General features: G+C 46.6%; 1 long non-coding RNA gene across 1 annotated transcript; it reads right to left on the bottom strand.

Annotated features, from left to right (window-relative positions):
• Positions 1–287: 287 nt before the first annotated feature.
• On the bottom strand, positions 288–17,273 carry LOC119960357. Its single transcript, XR_005459388.1, has 3 exons — positions 17,177–17,273; positions 14,981–14,986; positions 288–297 (listed from the first exon to the last, which is right to left on the bottom strand). It is a non-coding gene; the product is annotated as an uncharacterized LOC119960357 (long non-coding RNA).
• Positions 17,274–19,710: the final 2,437 nt, after the last annotated feature.

Raw genomic sequence — 19,710 nt, 5'->3', positions numbered from 1 at the left:
AGGTCTCATATCCAAGTGAACACTTTGGTGTGAGGCGAGGCGGGTAGACTGAGTGAATCCCTTCCCACACTCGGAGCAGGTAAACGGTCTCTCCCCAATGTGAATAAGGTGGTGTCACATTAGGGTTGATAACTGAGTGAATCCCTTCCCACACACAGAACAAGTGAATGGTGAACTCACTGGCGATCCGACAGTTTGCACAACTCAGTGAATGCCATCCCACACTTGGGGCAGGCAAATAGTTACTCCCCGGTGTAAACTCGCTGGTGTAACAGAAAGCTGGATAACTGAGTGAATCTCTTCCCACACAAAGCAGGGCTACGACCTCTCCCCAATGTGAACTCGCTGGTGTGTCAGCAGATGTTCTTTTCTTTGAAAGTTCTTTTCACAGTCGGAACATTTAAAAGGTTTGGTGTCAGAGTGAACAAGTTGGTGTGTAGTGGACTTGTTGGGTTGGGTTAGTCGAGTGAACCTCTTCCCACACTCGGAGCAGGTGAATGGCCTTTCCCCGGTGTGACTGCGGCGATGGATTTCCAGCACAGACGGGGATATGAATCCCTTCCCACAGCCCCCACATTTCCACGGTTTGTCCATGGCGCCGGGGGGATATGACTCCCTTCCCACAGTCCCCACATTTCCACGGTTTGTCCATGGCGCCGGGGGGATATGAATCCCTTCCCACAGCCCCCACATTTCCACGGTTTGTCCATGGTGCCGGAGGGATATGAATCCCTTCCCACAGTCCCCACATTTCCACGGTTTGTCCATGGCGCCGGGGGGATATGAATCCCTTCCCACAGTCCCCACATTTCCACGGTTTGTCCATGGCGCCGGTGTCTTTGTGCCTCTCCAGGTTGGACAAACAGTTGGAACCTCGTCCACACAGGACACGTCTGCAGTTTCTCCTCGCTCTGAATGGTGTGATTGATTTTCAGGCTGTGTAACTGGTTAAAGCTCTTTCCACAGTGAGTTCACTGGAACACTCTCACTAGGGTGTGAATGTGTCTCTGTGCTTTCCCACAGACAGAACAGACAAACATCTCTCCTTCCACATTCAAATTCAAGTCCAGATGAACTGAGTGATTCTGTTACTTTTCAGTCTGAAAATCCTCTTCTGAGCCCCAGTAAAACACCTGCAGTCACTCGTGATCTACCTGGTGTCCCAGAAGATGAGATGAGTGAGTGTATTCCTTCCGACACTCGGAGCAGGTCAATGGCTTCATTCCAATGTGAATGTGTTGGTGTTTCTGCAGATCAGTGCTGCTTTAAAGCTCTTCCCACATTTGAAACATTTAAAAGTTCTCACATCAGCGTGAACTTGCTGGCGTCGCTGCAGGTTGGATGATAAAGAAAATCCCGTCCCACATATGAAATGAAAATGAAAAAAATGAAAATCGCTTATTGTCACGAGTAGGCTTCAATGAAGTTACTGTGAAAAGCCCCTACTTGCCACATTCCGGCGCCTGTTCGGGGAGGCTGTTACGAGAATATAACCGTGCTGCTGGCCTGCTTTCAAAGCCGGCGATTTAGCCCTGTGCTAAACTGCTGTGATGCAGGTTGAGTGTGAGTGCATCAATGAATTTCAACACAATGTGTAATTAAATTCTTTGCCACGGTCCCTACACTGGAACACTCTCACTCGGGTGTGTGTGTCCCTGTGCTGTTCCTGTCACACCGATGTTTGAAATCTTTCCCACAGACAGAACAGACAAACATTTCTCCTTCCACATTCAAAAGCCAATGATATTCAGGTCCTGATGAATTGAGTAACTGTCAGATCTTGATGTCATGTTTGATTTGAGTTTCCTTTCTGTCAATCCACTCCTTGTAATCCTATAAAACCAATTTGCAGAGTTTAGTGCAGGACAGAAACTTAGGACAGATAATTATAGTTCCTGGGGCATAATTATTGCTCTCTTGTTTCCCAAAGCTGCAAATCCCAGTCCCCCACACTCTCCCCTTCCCACAAACTCACCACAATGATTTCACCATCACCAATACTGAGATGAAATTTAAATTCCTGATTCTGAATTGAATTTACACTCCACCAATTGCCATGATGGGATTTAAACCCTTGTCCCCAGAACACTAGCCTGTGTCTGTGGTTTGCTGGTGTTGTGAACCCCCATGGAGAGTGGTACTGACCTGGAACTCAATGCTTACACTCAAAGATCCATAATATCCAGGTTCAGATTAATCAAGGGGCTCTCTTAGGTCTTAATGTGTTGTTTGATTTCACTTTGCTGTGTTTAAATCCCCTTGTAACCCCCTGTCAAAAGAGTTTCCAGAATCCATCACTGTCAGTCCTGCTGAGTGGACAGGGATCACCGCGCATGCTCCCTGCTGCACACTGCCCCCTATGAGGATGATGGTGGTTAACTGGGGAAAGGCTCTGCAGGAAATCCTTCCCGCTCGGTGCAAACTGCGGATCGGTAATTTCTTGTTTGAACTTTGAGGTCTCCGCTGGGTGTTTGTGAAGCCTCCCCTCCCACCCACTGCCCCTAACGCTGCCTCCGCTAATCCGCCTCCTTCCCGCCTGAAGATGAGACAAACAAGCGCCTGTCCCTGGACATGAGCCGCTCTGCGCATGCCCCACATCACAATGCCCGGGGAGTGATTGACGGCAGCTCCGGACCAATAGGAAGAGGGGGCGTGACTGGAGGACCGAGCAGGAATGGCTGGACCTCCAACCAATCGGAGCTAATGAGGGGCGGGGCTGATCCCGAATCTCCTTCATTTGCTGAGACTTTGGACTTTGTGAATGAAGATTGAGCTTCACAAAGACTGAACCTTCTTCCTGTGTCAAGCCTCTGAGGAAAACACTTTCTTTTCACTTCAATGGACTTTTAAAAATTCCATTGACCCTTCTACAGACTCAGTTCAATTCCAGCCTTGGGTGACTGTGTGGAGTTTGCACATTCTCCCCGTGTCTGTGTGGGTTCCCTCCCTGTGCTCCAGTTTTCTCCCACCATCCAAAGATGTGCAGGTTTGGTGGATATGTTATGCTAAATTGCCCCTTGGTGATCAAAGGTGAAGTGAGATAACGGGGAGAGGGTAGGGGGAGTGTGCCAGTGGTGGGGGGGGGGGGGGGGGGGCTGCTCATTTGTAAACTCGATGGGCCGAATGGGCTCCTTCTGCACTGAAGGGATTCTATGATGCTGCCAGACATGTTATGTTCATCCAGCATTTTCTGTTTTTACTCTATATCACACACATTTTTGATCCACTAATTAGATTTATTGAACCACTATACCATCAGCTACTGGGAGCAGTGTATTGGTGTTGCAGCTTTTCTATAGAACTTTCTCTCAAATCTGATCTAATGGGAGGCAGAGGCAGCTGATCGGATTGACTCAATCTCAGTCACAAAGAAGCTCCACATGCTCCTCACACTTCTTGTTGGAGGTGAGGTTGGAAGAGACACGGGGAAGCGAGAGTACTTCAAAAGGAACTAACTTGTGTCAGAGATATTAAAAAGTTTCAACACTCTGCGTATTTAACACAAATCTAATTTATTTGACTTTAAGCCAGAATATTAGCCCCTGTAATTGGGCTGGAGTTTGCTATCAGCAGAAAGAGACCAAAATTAATATGTTTCAGTCCTGAATGTGAGTAACAGCAAAATCCAATCACTGTCGTTACTTGTGGCCTCGTTGGTGTCTCAGCAGGTGGGATGACCGGGTGAATCCCTTCCCACACACGGAGCAGGTGAATGGTCTCTCCCCAGTGTGAACTCGCTGGTGTCTCAGCAGGTCGGATAACTGAATGAATCCCTTCCCACACTTGGAGCAGGCAAATGGCCTCTCCCCAGTGTGAATTCGCTGATGTACAGTGAGGTCAGATGAGCGTCTGAATCCAGTCCCGCAGTTAAAGCACCTGAACGGTCTCTCGTCAGTGTGAACACGTTGATGGCTCATCAGTTCCCCAGAACTTTTCCAGCACTTCCCGCAGTCTGGACATTGGAACGGTCTCTCCCCAGTATGAACTCGCTCATGTCTCAGCAGGTTGGATGACTGAGTGAATCCCTTCCCACACTTGGAGCAGGTGAATGGTCCCTCCCCAGTATGAACTCGCTGGTGTGCGGACAGAGTGGATGACGCAGTGAATCCCTTCCCACACTTGGAGCAGGTGAATGGTCTCTCCCCAGTATGAACTCGCTGGTGTGCGGACAGAGTGGATAACTCAGTGAATCCCTTCCCACACTTGGAGCAGGTGAATGGTCTCTCCCCAGTGTGAACTCGCTGGTGATTCTGCAGGGCCGATGACTGAATGAATCGCTTCCCACACTTGGAGCAGGTGAATGGTCTCTCCCCGGTATGAACTCGCTCATGTCTCAGCAGGTGGGATGACTGAGCGAATCCCTTCCCACACTTGGAGCAGGTGAATGGTCTCTCCCCAGTATGAACTCGCTGGTGTACGGACAGAGTGGATAACTCAGTGAATCCCTTCCCACACTTGGAGCAGGTGAATGGTCTCTCCCCTGTGTGAACTCGCTGGTGATTCTGCAGGGCCGATAACTGAATGAATCGCTTCCCACACTTGGAGCAGGTGAATGGTCTCTCCCCAGTGTGAACTCGCTGGTGTCTTCGTAGGGCCGATGACTGAGTGAATCCCTTCCCACACTTGGAGCAGGTGAATGGTCTCTCCCCAGTGTGACTGCGTTGATGAGTTTCCAGCTGGGATGGGGAAGTGAATCCTTTCCCACAGTCTGCACATTTCCACGGTTTCTCCTCAGTGTGACTGCATTTGTGGCTTGTGAGGCCTGACGATAGAGCGAATCCTCGTCCACACACACAACACGTGTACGGTTTCTCCCCACTGTGAATGAGGCTCTTTGCTTCCATGTTCAAAATCATATGATGTTCAGGATATGATAAATTGAGGATGTGATGTTTTGGTTTGAGATTCCCGACCTTTGAAGCGTCCCCTTCGAACACCCTGTGAAACTGATCGAGAACAGAAAATAGGGAGTGAGAGAGAACCCACAAAAAAACAAAGGCAGGTTGTGAAATTGAGCTGAATGAATCTGGTAATTTGTGGGGCCGGCACTGGGAAAAAAAACTGACCATGAAAACGGCTGGATTGTCAGAAAAACCCAACCGGCCTCTTTAGGAGAGAAAAAGAGGTGAAGAGGGATTTTGTATATCTACAAGACATACTAAGAGAGTAGTTGGCAAAGCAAATTCAATTTTGAGCTTCATAAACAGTAATATTGACACCAAAGCTATGCTTCCGGTGGCAATGATTAGCACTGCTGCCTCGCAGCGCCAGGGACCGGGGTTCAATTCCAGCCTTGGTGACTGTCTGGAGTTTGCACTTTCTCCCTGTGTCTGCGTGGGTTTACATCCGGTGCTCAGGTCTGTCCCACAATCTAATGAGCAAATTAGGTGGATTGGCCTTGATAAATTGTCCCTTAGTGTCCAGGGATGTGCAGGTTAGGTGGGGCTATGGGGTTACAGGGACAGGGTAGGGGTGTGGGCCGAGGCAGGGTGCCCTTTCAGAGAATCAGTGCAGACTCGATGGGCCGAATGGCCTTCTTCTGCACTGTAGGAATTCTATGGTTCTAATTCTATTCAATGAATCTTTATAAAGCTCTGGTCACCACTCTTCAGGAAGGATGTGAAGGTTCTTGGAGAAGGTGCAGAGGAGATTTACCAGAATGGATCCAGCAAAGGAGGTTGAGGGGAGATTTGATTCAGGGACACAAGATTATGCCAGATTTCCATCAGGTGGACAAAGAAACTCTGATTCCATTCACTGATCGTACAAGCAGTCGGGACACAGATTTAAAGTTTTGGGTAAAACCTGGATTGAACGATATAAGATCCTCAGGGGTCTTGACAGGGTGGATGTGGAGAGGATGTTTCCTCTTGTGGGACAATCGAGAACGAGGGGTCACTGTTGCAAAATAAGGGGTCAACCATTTCAGATGGAGATGAGGATTATTTATTCTCTTGAGGGCTGTCAGACTTTGAATGCTGAGCAGGCTCGAAGGGCCTAGTGTCCTGTTCCTTGTTTGTATGTAAAAGCTACAGGAGATATGATGGGATAAGAGATATGTTTTTACACAGCGAGCGGCAATGACCTGAAACTTGCTGCCTATGAGGGAGTTTGAAAATAGACACAATGAATGATTTGATTTCAAAAGGAAATTGGATAGACCTCTGAGGGAAATAAACCTGTGAGGATACAGGGATGGAGCAGGAGAATGGGACTTACTGGATTGCTCCAGAGAGCTAGCATGGATTCAATGGGCCGAATGCCATTCTCTGTGCCATCATGTCTCTGACTCGTTTGTGTAATCTAGTTCTGTTACTTAACCCCGGAGGGTTCAGATATTACTCATGTAAATCTGTGCTACACTCCCTCCGAGGCCATTCTATCCTTCCTCAGGTTTGTTGCCCGGAACTGAACACAGTTCTCCAGGTTTGGTCTAACCAGGGTTTGTGAATCTCGGGGCTTTTCCAGTCACACTGAGACCTGAAATCTTCCCTCATAGACAGAACAGAGAAACCTTTTACCTTCCACACCCAGATGCTGCTGAAATTCAGGTTCTGATGAATCGAGTGACTCTGTCAGATGTGACGTTTGGTTTGCGTTTCCCGTCTGTTAAACCTCTACTTCCAGTATCCTGTAAATTTACAGAAACCTCACTGTCAGTTTAGGATAGAAATTCACAACATTCTCTCCTCGCCAACTTTGATTAAATGTATTCCTGGAGGTTTGATCACATGACCTGCCCCCATCCTCCAGCCATTAATCGGTCAACACACCCATCCTTGTGACACACTGCCTTCCTCGGCCAACTGGGAAGCAAAAGGACTCAAGAAATCTTTTTTACTGTCCTAATGATTTTCCAGAGACAAAATATTTTTATCTGTCCTAATGATTTCCCAGGTATGAATCTCACCAAGGCAGAAGGTTAAATTTGAATTCATTGAAAGTTTACTGATGACCATGAAACCATTGTCAATTGTTGCAAAACCCCACCTGGTTCACTCCTGTCCTTCAGTGAAGGAAATCTTCTATCCTTACCTGGTCTGGCCTACATGTGCCTCCAGATCCAGTCAGCAGGTTGACTCTTAAAATGCTCTCTGAGATACACTCAGTTCAGGGGCAATTAGGGCTGGGCAGTGAATGCTGGCCCAGCCAGCGACACCCACATCCCGTGAATGAACAGAAAAGAAAATCTGCCGTCCTTACCTGGTCTGGCCGACACGATTCCAAACCACAGCAATGTGGTTGACTCTTTAAATGCCCTCCGAGATGGCCGAGCCAGCCACTCGGTTTGAGGGTAATTAGGGATGGGCAATAAATGTTGGCTCAGCCAGTGACTCCGACAAATGATTAAAACATTCCTGGAGACTCCAGTCAGTCAATCCGGGAGAGTTGGTATCCGGTCCAGGCTCACAGCGCATGCGCCCTGTGGCACCTTGTCCTCTGTAAAGATGGCGGCCGGTAACCCGGGCCTGTCACCGCTCAGCTCTCACTCTATTCGGTGCTGTTTAAGACGGGACTGTTAACATTTTACTCAGGAGTTGAAGCCTCCACGGGGTATTTATGAAGCCTCCTGGCTCACTCCGCAGCTTCTATTGCTCCTCGCACCGTCAGCGACAACTGCACTGCGCATGCGCTAGTCACAGCCCGAAAGCATATGCTCCAGTCACAGCCGGACTCTGCGTATGTGTGCGGAGCTTCTGTCATGTGGAACGAGCATATTCTCAGCTGCAACGCATGTTGGGTAATAAACCCGTCATTGAAATGAGTATTTTTGATATAAATTATGTTTGCCATCTGATTACGGTGAGTAACATTGGGCCAAGGGAACAAATGTATGAAATCAATTAATACAGCACCTAAATAGTACGGGCCCTCCACCACAGTTCTCTCCTGTGTGTGATTGACAACAGTGACTACAGTGAGATGTGAATTCATTGGGTGTCTCAACAGGTTAGGGTGAACAAATTATTTTTGTCCCCATAGACCGAAAAGTTAAACTGCCCCTCACCAATAACAATATGATGAAATTGGATCAAATAGTTTGAGCTTTTAAAGTTGGAGTGTTAACCGGTGGAAACTGAGAAAATCCCTTTGCACATGTGAAGTGTGTGAGTGATCTCCCTCTGAACTGCTCCTGAACCGCACATTAGATTAATTAATGACTAACTTATATTTATTCTTATCCAGTGGAATCATCTTCCACTTGTCGATCATGTCAAAACTTTTCATAATCTTACAGGCCATCCTTCATTCCCTTTTCCAGAGAAAAAGTTTACACCCCATCCAATCTTTCTGGCCGGGTATAACCTGCCAGTTCAGACATAATTTAAATATATTTGTCGGCATCTTCTCCAGTCCTTCTAGATCCATTTTAGGATGTGGAGGCTTTACCTAATCTGAGCAGCAAACTCAAAGTTGCCCCCAAATGCCTGTATGTTGCAGTATTACAATCATTTTACCATTAGCTGAATATGAGATGAGACAGAAGAAGCAGATCCAACGAGTCTGTAACACTGTAGAGGATCTACAAACTTGCCTCTTTCCCTTACTGCTAAACAGTTGACTTTTTCACTCTTAACCTGTCAGTTATGGCATTAAGAATAATGTGTCAGAGAAAGACTGGATTTCAGCTCGGTGACACTGGGCCAGACTAAATTAGTTCACAGGATTGTTGAGCTAATGTATCCATATCATAAAATGGATCTGGAAGGACTGTGGAAGATACGGGAAAGTATATCAGAATGGTGCCTCAAAGGGCAGGTTACAGCCAGCAAGAAATGCAGTGACTCGAGGAGCCATCTGGTCTCCCTCCGGCTCCCATTTCTTATGTTCTTATGAACATCACTGTAAATCATTTCCATGCTGTTGCCATTTATACCTCCCCTGGACCTGTCCTTTATTTCTTCTCTTGTCCTATTAGTTTATTTACTTATCTCATTGTCACCCAGATTTGTCTTGCACCATTATCCCCTTTGTCATTTAATCACTTCAGCCTTACAACCTCACAAACTGGACCCCTCTGAAATGGCCCAGCAAGCCACTCAGTTCTCGGGTAACTCGGGATGGGCAACAAATGACAGCCACATCCCAAGAACAAATAAAGAAAATTTGGCAGTAAGGAAGGCAAATGCAATGTTCGTATTCATTTCAAGAGCTACAATACAAGATGAATGGGGATGAGAAATGGCCATGATCGAATGGCAGACCAAACTCGATGGGCTGAATGGCCTAATTCTGCTTTATCATTTTTTTAATGAGGGAATCTCACAGAAACACTTGTAAAACAATTGTTGGAATCCATCCCAGACCTGGATCAATTGATTCTTGGAGGAGACTTCAATTGTGTTCTGGACCCTAAATGGACTGGTCCAAGCTGATTCAACCACAACAAAAACATGAAAAAGGAATTAAACCAGACGGACCACCCGGCATCGACCCAGGCACCAGAAACCACAACGGCAAACCCAGCAAAAGATTTTAAAAAACTGTTCCCATCAGTAGATTGTAAAAGTATTACGGGACACATATTTAAGATTGTGAACAAGATCTACAGGGGAGATAGGAGGTAGACATTTTGTACAGTGAGTGATAATGATCTGGAACTCAATGCTTACACACAAAGGTCGATAATCTCCAGGTCCTGATAACCCGAATGGTGCTGTTAGAATTTGATGTGAGGATTGGTTGTGAGTTTCCTGTCTGCGAATCCCTTTCTAAGCCCCTGTGAAAGAAGTTTACAAAGGCATCACTGTCAGTCCAGAAATAATATTCAGGAAAGATAAATATTTCTCCTGGTTTGAATTCGCTGTGTGTAAATCCTCCCCTTCTAATCCCCTGTAAAAGGAGATTCCAAAGTTAATCATCGTCAATCCAGGATAGAAATTCACTACATTCTCCCCTCCTGCTTATGGGTCCAGGATGACCACTCATGCCCCCCGCTGCACACTGACCCTCTTGTCATCAGCAGTCCCCAGATTTGAGGGTGACGTCTCCTCAGGGTTGTGAGTTTCTGCCCTTGACTTCATGTGACTGAACAGAGCCGCAGAGCTTTGGACACATGGGACAGGATGTCCAATGAGACAGTGAAATCCGGAGACCAGGATTGGCTTCCTTTTCTTTCCATCTCTGCCACCGCTTTGCATCATCAATAAGACATTGGGACTCAAAGACTAATCCAGTTTGATGGACAAGTTGTCTCCATTCTGAACAATGGGGAACAAGCTCCTCCCACTCATTGAAACATCGCCCCGACAAAGATGACAACTGCGCATGCGCCCTGATACACATCCAATAAAGATGGCGGCCGTTAACTCGAGCCTAAATGAGGAGCTGCAGCTCCGCTCGGTACAAAGGGGTCCCGGAAACTCTTTTCCGAGGATTGCGGCTTACAACAGCTTTTCACAACGTTTCTGCCCACTCCCGCAATCTCTCGCTCCCTCCATACTGTTAAACGCCTGTTACCAATTTCTGATCTGAAGACACAGTACTTCTTCCTTGCCATTACTCACTGCGCATGCTTCAATCACAGCTGGCCCCGCCCCTCATTCACTCCAACTGGTTGGAGGACCAACCGCTCCCGGTCGGACCTCCAGTCCCGCCCCTCCACCTATTGGTCCGGAGCTGCCGTCAATCACCCGGGCATTGTGACGGTGACAGATGGTGAGAGCGGCCACAGGCTCAGGCTGACTCGCTGATTGTCCAATAATAACAGTGAGAGTCTCAGTGGGACAATCAGACAATAATAGTGGAGATGGGGCCCAGAGGAGAAACAGCAAAGGATTCACTGACTTTGAGAGTAACAAACACAGTGTCTGTTCCAATAAGAATCAGGCTGAAGTGTGAGTGAACACATCTTTGGATCCAGTGTAGAATCACAGAACCCCTACAGTGCTGAAGGAGGCCATTTGGCCCATCGAGTCAGCACCGACCCTCTGAAAGATCACCCTACCGTGGCCAATCCCCCACCCTAACCCCGTAACCCCACCCAGGGACAATTTAGCACAGGCAATCTACCTAACCTGCACATCTTTGGACTGTGGGAGGAAATCTCCGCAGCTACGGGAAGAATATGTAAACTCCACACAGACAGTGACCCAATGTCGGAATTGAACCCAGGTACCTGGAGCTTGAGGCAACAGTGCTAACTACCGAGCCACCCCCGTAACTCTGTCATGATTAGACAATAACCTGCCTGTTATTCCAATTCTGGTGTACGTTACTCTGTCACTATTATTATTAGACAACAACCTATCTGATATTCCAATTCTGGTGTGTGTTACTCTGTCACTGTTATCATTAGACACTAATAGGAGGGCAAAATAAATGCAAGGTAGCAATGATATTTTGAAGTTTCTGTGTTCCAATGAGTGTGACTGGGAGGTGTGCGATAAAATAGGAATGGAGACATCATGACAAAGGGTGGCACGGCGGCAGTGGTTAGCATTGCTGCCTCACGGTGCTGAGGACCCAGGTTCGATCTCGGCCCCGGGTCACTGCCGTGTGGAGTTTGCACATTCTCCGGTGTCTCCGTGGGTCTCACCCCCACAACCCAAAGATGTGCAGGCCAGGTGGATTGGCCACTCTTGAGCTCCACCAAAAAAATAGAACAAAGGAAATAAACTTAGGGACAAAGCAAAAAGGACCGCTCCAGTTAATGTCACTGCCCGAACATAACAAAGATCAGCTGGAACTTAAAAACATCTAATGGGAGTGTATTTAAAGGGGTCAATAAAGCACCCCAACCCCTGCGGTGCCCACTGGGCATGGAAGGCTTTGATGGTGCCCATGGACACTGCATGCTCCCTTTCTAGGGACACCCAGCTGCGAATGTAGCCACGGAAAAGGGGCAAACAATCTGGTCGGATGACTCTCTTGGTCGCCCACTGCCTGGAGCTATAAATGACGCACTTCGCCAGGCCTAGAGCAGGTTCACAAGGACGTAAGTGGCACAGGTTCGCGAGGTCTTCGGCCCAAGTAGGACTCAGCAAAAACACAGTCTGTGCTCCCACCCTGGAACGACCACCCAATGGAATCCAGCTCCTCCCTGCTGGTGTGCGGAGTCTTCAGTCTGGGAGGGGGCTCAGCAAACACACTGTCCACTTGATCCCCCTGCCCTGGAACAAGCACACTGGATAGAATAAGGAAGGTTTTGTCCTTGCTGAAGGCAGATGTTATCAGTTGGGAAGACTGCAAACAAGCAGTCCAAAGGGCTTTACTCCCACCTTGTTTTTGTCCTCCTCTCCCCTCTCCATCCTTCTCTCACGTCTCCTTCCTCCAGGCAGTTCAGCAGCAACCAGCACTGGAAACAGGCAGTAAACTGAGCAACAGCAGCAGCAACAGAGAGAGAGAGAGAGAGAGCAGCAACAGCAGCAGTCACTCTCCACCACAGCAACACCAAAGTCTGCACTGGGAGTGCCAGCTTCGGATTGGCCATGCTAAATTGCCCCTTAATTGTAAACAAATAATTGGGTACTCTAAATTTATAATTAATAATAATAATAATCTTCACCTCTGTCCCAATTTTGGTGTTTTCAAGATTACAATCTGCTGCAACTTTCGGCTGGAAAGATATCAGAAGCTTTGGAAGCACCTGTAAAAGGACATTACAATGGTCAGAAATATTAGTCAAGGTTAGAAATTAAGATCAGACAAACATTTATCTTGGTTTGAGTTTGCTGGGTGTAAATCCTCCCCTTCTAACCCCCGGTAAAAGGAGTTTCCAAAATCCATCACTCTACGAGTAGAGGATAGAAGTTCCAAACATTCTCTTCCCTTGTTGCCAGTCCCAGGATAACTTTTTAAGTACCCAATTCATTTTTTACAATTAAGCGGCAATTTAGTTTGGCCAATCTACCTACCCTGCACATGTTTGGCTTGTGGGGGTGAAACCCACGCAAACACGGGGAGAATGTGCAAACTCCACACTGACAGTGACCCAGAGCCGGGATCGAACCTGGTACCTCGGTGCGTGAGACAGCAGTGCTAATGTCCCAGAATTAATTATTAATACGGGTTTTACTTGCTTTGGAGGCAGTTCAGTGAAGTTTCACTAGTCTGATTCCTGGGATGGGAGTGTTTGTTTTATGGAGGAAGATTGAGCCTGTTTAGTCTGTACCCGATGCAGTTCAGAAGAATGAGAGGTGATCTTCTTGAAACATCTAAGATTCTGAGGGATTTTGATGAAAGAATATTTTCCCACATGGGGATTCGGGGGCCTCACGGTAGCATGGTGGTTAGCATCAATGCTTCGCAGCTCCAGGGTCCCAGGTTCGATTCCCGGCTGGGTCACTGTCTGTGTGGAGTCTGCACGTCCTCCCCGTGTGTGCGTGGGTTTCCTCCGGGTGCTCCGGTTTCCTCCCACAGTCCAAAGATGTGCGGGTTAGGTGGATTGGCCATGCTAAATTGCCCGTAGTGTAAGGTTAATGGGGGGGATTGTTGGGATACTGGTTACGTGGGTTTAAGTAGGGTGATCATTGCTCGGCACAACATCGAGGGCCGAAGGGCCTGTTCTGTGCTGTACTGTTCTATGTTCTAACTAAGGGGGACAGTTTAAAGATATGAGTTCTCCAATTTGACACTGAGATAAGGAGAAATGTCTTCCCTCAGAGGGTCATCAGTCTGTGGATAAAAACAAATTGCTGCAGATGCTGGAATGTGAAACAGAAAATACAATCCCAACAGGTCTGACAGTATCTGTGGAGAGAAAAGGGAGCTAACGTTTTGAGTCAGGATGACTTTGTCAAAGCTGAGTTTGTGGAATTCTCTTTTCCAGAGAGCAGTGACGCTGGGTCACTGAATAAACTCAAAGCTAAGTTCGTGTTTTTTTTATCTACTGGGGAGTCAAAGGTTTCTGGGGGAAGGCAGGAAAATGTAATTAAGGGCACATTCAGATCAGCCAAGCCTTTATTGAATGGCAGTGCAGGGTTAATAAGCTGAATGGCTCCTCCTGCTGCTAATTCTGATGTTATTATTCTTCTGTTCTTCGGATTGCCATACATGGAAGTAGCACCTCCCCCTCTGGAGGGGCCTGTCAATCATCGAGTCAATGATTTTCTCTCCTGGTCACCGGGATCAAGATGGCCTCTCAGCCACTCCGCTAAACAAAGATGCCGGCCATGGAAGTAGGCCTGATGCCGGATAAAAGCTCCGCAGCTGCAAACGCGGGATTTGCAGGGTCTTAAACCGGCCGTGTGAGCTGCAGGGGGTGTTTATGAAGCCTTCACTCCCTCCCCACCCCGGCTCCCGGCTCCATTCCTCCCTCCGCCTCACCGACTCTCACCGCCCCAAACAGCCGCTCCCGCACTCGCAGACCTCCGAGCAAAGTGACACTGCGCATGCTCCAGAGACAGCCCAGCATTGCGTCTGCGCACTGGGCTCCTGTGGAGTGACTGGGGCACATTCACAGCCGCATGGAATGATGGGTAATAGCCGCACCATTGAAACTGCAAACAGTAAATACAAAATAACTTGGTTACCGATGGATCAAAATAATCTAGCAAATGATTGTCAATGGGTATTCTGCTAATCTCCATTTCTCAAAATGATTGAATGCTGCTCTCCCGTGGAACAATTCAGACCCCAATGGGTCCTTCCTCTCTCCTCCCCAGAAGACGCAAACTCTTGCTGAGTTCAATCGCAGAATCAGTAATTCCTCCATCTTCTCTTTTGCTCGTGATACTGAATGTTCAGTGTTTTCTAGAATGATCCAGTACAGGTGGATGTCATTCGGCACATCATGTCTGCACTGACTCTGGACAAGAGCTACCACTTTTCCTGGTTAAATTCCATTTGCCACTGTACTGCCCATATGATCAGTCCATCTGTACCATCCCGTAATTTAAGGCTTTTGTCCTCGCTTGTTGCCACACCAATGATTTTCCATCTGCAAACTTATCGATCATATCTTCACATATTTCAAGTCCTCGATTTTATATATAATTACTGTTGGTGGCTGAGGATGCACCAGGATCTCCATCAGCACCTGAACCTGTGATTCCTTCCTGTGAGACAATCGAAGCTTTAATAACTCTGGAGAAACAATGCTGAAAAAGCTGATGTCCTGGTCAATGAAAAATGAAAATGAAATGAAATGGTCAAGGCTAATAACTGGGTGCTGCCTTCTCTGTCTCTGAATTACCTCCACTCCTATTCACTCCCCACTTATGTAATAAGCATTGACCATAATGACTGGCAAGAGTATGCTGCCAATCAGTCACTATCGTGACAGCGTGCCAATCAAACTGCATCATTAGGATGGCACGGAAGCACATTGGTTAGCGCTGTTGCTTCACAGCGCCAGGGTCCCAGGTTCGATTCCTGCTTGAGTTTTTCTTTAAAATAATTTTTATTGAGATTTTTGAAAAATGTATAACAACAGAACAATAATAATAATAGCAATAACAATAATAAACACCCCCAGCACCCATAACAACGCATATAACAAACCCCCCACCCCCCTCAAACCCAATAAACAACAAAATAAATTAACAATACATTAAATTAACCTAAACAATACCCCCCTGAAACCCCCGCCCCTTTTCCCCCCCTCCCTCCAGGTTGCTGCTGCTGACCTAGTTCCCTATCTTTGAGCCAGAAAGTCGAGGAAAGGCTGCCACCACCTAAAGAACCCTTGTACCGACCCCCTCAGGGCGAATTTGACCTTCTCCAGCTTAATGAATCCCGCCATGTCATTGATCCAGGTCTCCACGCTTGGGGGTCTCGCATCTTTCCATTGCAACAAGATCCTCCGCCGGGCTACTAGGGACGCAAAGCCTGCTTGAGTTACTGTCTGTGCAGAGTCTGCACATTCTCCCCAAAAGACTTGCTTGTTAGGTAAATTGGTCATTCTGAATTCACCTGAGCAGGCGCGGAGTATGGCGACTAGGGGATATTCACAGTAACCTCATTGCAGTGATAATGTAAGCCGACTTGTGACAATAATCAAGATTATTATTATAATTACTTTTGATTTCCAACGCCTTAATGAAGAGGCAGAGAGTGGCAGAGAGGGACCTCGGCCAAAGATCTGCGGGTTAAGAAACACCTTCTCCAATCGCAGATAGACCACAAGAGAAACACATGACTGAGTAGATGTCATCCTTGAAATGAGGAACAGCTGACAACCTAACAATAGAGGAGGAGGAGGTTATGAAGGTGTGACAGTCAATGGAACTTTCTGTGTTTGAGCAGTTCAGCTCGAATTCCATGCTTGCCGGGTGCCTTTCTGCTTTCTCTTTTTTTTAATTTATAAATTTAGAGTACCCAATTAATTTTTTCCAATTAAGGGGCAATTTAGCGTGGCCAATCCACCTACTCTGCACATCTTTTGGGTTGTGGGGGTGAAACCCACGCAAACACGGGGAGAATGTGCAAACTCCACACAGACAGTGACCCAGAGCCGGGATTGAACCTGGGACCTCGGCGCTGTGAGGCAACAGGGCTAACCCACTGCACCACCGTGCTGCCCTTTTCTCAACGATCCCAGCCTTTCCCAATTAAGGTGATGAGGATTCCTTGTCTAACTCAACCATGACAGGAAGCTGACGAGAGTCGAACAGAGACCGGGAGGTGTCCGTCCCACATGAGTACAGCTCACAGTCGTGTTCAACCCAGCGGGACATATTTACATCTGTTGGTGAGAACTTCACCATACTCCATAATCAGGGTGGCACGGTGGCACAGTAGTTCACACTGCTGCCTCACAGCGGCAAGGTCTCTGGTTCGATCCCGGCTTCAGGGTCACTGTCCGTGTGGTGTTTGCACATTCTTCCCGTGTTTGCGTGGGTTTCGCTCCCACAACCCAAAAATGTGCAAGGTAGGCGGATTGGCGATGCTAAATTGCCTGTTAATTGGAAAAAAATTAATTGGCTACTCTTAAATTAAAAAAAAAAATAATCCATTACCAAAGGCAGTTCAGATTCCTTGATAAAAGCAAATTACTGCAGATGCTGGAATCTGAAACCAAAATAAATATGAAACTATCTTTGGTTTCAGATTCCATGACGCAGGCTGCTCCGGTGTTTATTTGTACAGCATCTCCATCTTTTACACAATGGTCTTGGCAATGTTAAGTCCCAAGTGATGCACTGTTCTAGCTCTTGGGTTTATGTTGGGTATCAGATAGGCTTTGCTTTTTGCTTCAACGACAGATGTCATCTCTGTTGAGTGGGTCTCAAACCAGTCTTTGTTGTGGGTTCCACCTTTACCAAATGTTGCTGCTGCTGTGTCAGAAATGATTCAACTCAGTGACTTCCAAACTTCATCAATAATAATGTTGATTGATTAAGTTTCTATTCCTAAGCTTGAGAAATATTTTACCGTTTTATTTCAAGTTGATAATTTAATTTCATAATGGTGGTGTCACAGTGAACAATGTGTAAGTCAGAAAGAATTGTCAGCAAGGATTAATCAGCATTTTCCACTTGGAGATCAGTAGAATGTTTCAGAAACTGAATTATAGATTTTTCACCAAAAACTCTTTCGGATTAAAGTAAAAGTTAATAAAGCTATTGCAAGTGTGTTCCTGGGAGATATCTTGAATAAAGAAGAAAGATGTTTTTAAAAAGCAACACTGCATCCCTAAAATCAGTGACAAATCCAGAATATTAAACTGCAGCCAGTTATCGGGGTTGTTGACATCAGCAGAAATAAACCAAATATTGTAAGACTATCAGCAATAACAGCTGAATCCAGTCTCTTCAGTCACTCATGAAGCTGTTGATACAAAGAACAAGAAAATTACAGCACAGGACCAGACCCTTCAGCCCTCCATGCCCATGTCGACCATGCTGCCCATTTAAACTAAAATCTTCTACACTTTCTAGGTCCGTATCCCTCTATTCCCATCCTATTCAAGAGTGTTGACCTGAAAGAGGTCCACAAGATTATGAGGGGCATAGATAGTGTGGATGGGCAGGCACTCTATCCCAGGGTGGAGGGATCAGTCACAAGGTGGCATAGGTTTAAGGTCCCTGGGGCAAAGTTTAGAAGAGATGTGTGAGGCAGATTGCTTTTACCTAGAGGGTGGTGAGTGTCTGGAACGCATTGCCAGGGGAGGTTGTGGAAGCAAATACATTAATGACATTCAGAATGCATCTTGACAAACACATGGATAGGATGGGTATAGGGATATGCCACAAGAAAGTGCTGAAGGTTTTGGCTAAGGTCGGTATGATGACTGGGACAGGCTTAGAGGGCTGAAGGGCCTGTTCCTGTGCTGTATTGTTCTTTGTTCAAAGACTCTGTTCAATGTGGGAGAAACGGTTCATATGTTCAGAATGTGGATGATGTTTTAGCTGATGGTCTGACCTTTCGAACAATATGTAGTCATGCTGAAAGAAACCTTGGAAATCTGGGGACTGTGGAATAGATTTAATCAGATCTGGAGATTCACCGACCTGTTCACACTGAGGAGTGACCGTTAATGTTCTCCGTGTGTGGGAAGGGATTCACTCAGTTCACCAGCCTCACTTCATCATGGTCAATCTGTACTGGACCGTTACCAAGTGCAATGTATCTTTCCTCAGGTTTGGCGGCCAGTACGGAACACAGTTCATGCAGCAAGTGAGGAAAAGACAGCAGGAATTTATCTAATCTGTGATTTACAAGGACACATTCTTGGTTCCCAGCAGTTAAGTTTCTTCAGCAATTTCCTCATTTTCCCTGAACTACCCTGCCTGTTAATTCTATTATTTCTGATAATTCCATTACTGTAGCTATAAACATCACACATTACAATTTAATCTGTTTCATTATTCATTCTGGTTTAAGTTTATGTTGAGGTTAATAACAGACAAATTCTGTCCTCTCCCCGATCCGATTAGAGTTTCCAATAAGTTGATTCTGTGGAATGGAATGTCTTATCAGCGTTTCCACGGTGACCTGTCTGCACTGAAGCGCCTACTTGAGTTTCTAACTCAGACTAAACTTCTCTCTCCCATAACACACATTATATCAGACATTGGATGTCAATATATTTCAGCCATGTTATGTTAATGTCTCCAAAACCCTAAAAGGAGTTCAGATACACAAACATTTAAATGTGGGAGGACAAGTTGATAAAGTGTTTAAAAAACACATGGGATCCAAGGTTTTATAATTCTGGCTGTGGAGTACAAAAGGACAGAGGTCATGTAAACCTGGACAAATCATTGGTTAGGCTGCAGTTAGAATATTAGATCAGGTTTTGGGGATCTTACACCAGGAAGGATGTCAAGGCCATGGAGAGGGTGTAGAAGAGATTCACTGAGATGATCCCAGGGAAGAAAGGCTTTAGTTACCAGGAGGGATTAGAGAAACTGGGATTCTGTTCATTCGAACAGAGGCTGACTAGAGATCAGAGGGAGGGGGTTTTGATTCCACCCTTGGGTGACTGTGTCGAGTTTGCACTTCCTCCCCCTGTCTGCGTGGGTTCCTTCCGGGTGCTCCAGTTTCCTCCCACAGGCCAAAGACTGTGGTTAGCGCAGCTTAGTTGGATTGGCCATTCTAAAAGATTTCCCCTGAGTGTCCAAAGGTTAGGTGGGTTTCTGGGGATAGGGTAGAGGAGTGGTCCTGAGTGGGGTGCCGTATTGGAGGGTCGATGCAGACTTGATGGGCCGAATCGCCTCGTTCTGCACTGAAGGGATTCGATGGAACAGAAAAAGGTTCACATGAAATATCAATCAGACTGTACAATGTTCAGGACTCTCACTGTCCCTCTGGGCCTGCGGGGTG

This window comes from Scyliorhinus canicula, unplaced genomic scaffold, assembly GCF_902713615.1.
Source record: "Scyliorhinus canicula unplaced genomic scaffold, sScyCan1.1, whole genome shotgun sequence".
Lineage (NCBI taxonomy): Eukaryota > Metazoa > Chordata > Chondrichthyes > Carcharhiniformes > Scyliorhinidae > Scyliorhinus > Scyliorhinus canicula.
The sequence above is the reverse complement of the archived record's forward strand: the minus strand, read 5'-3'. Positions and strand labels throughout refer to the sequence as shown.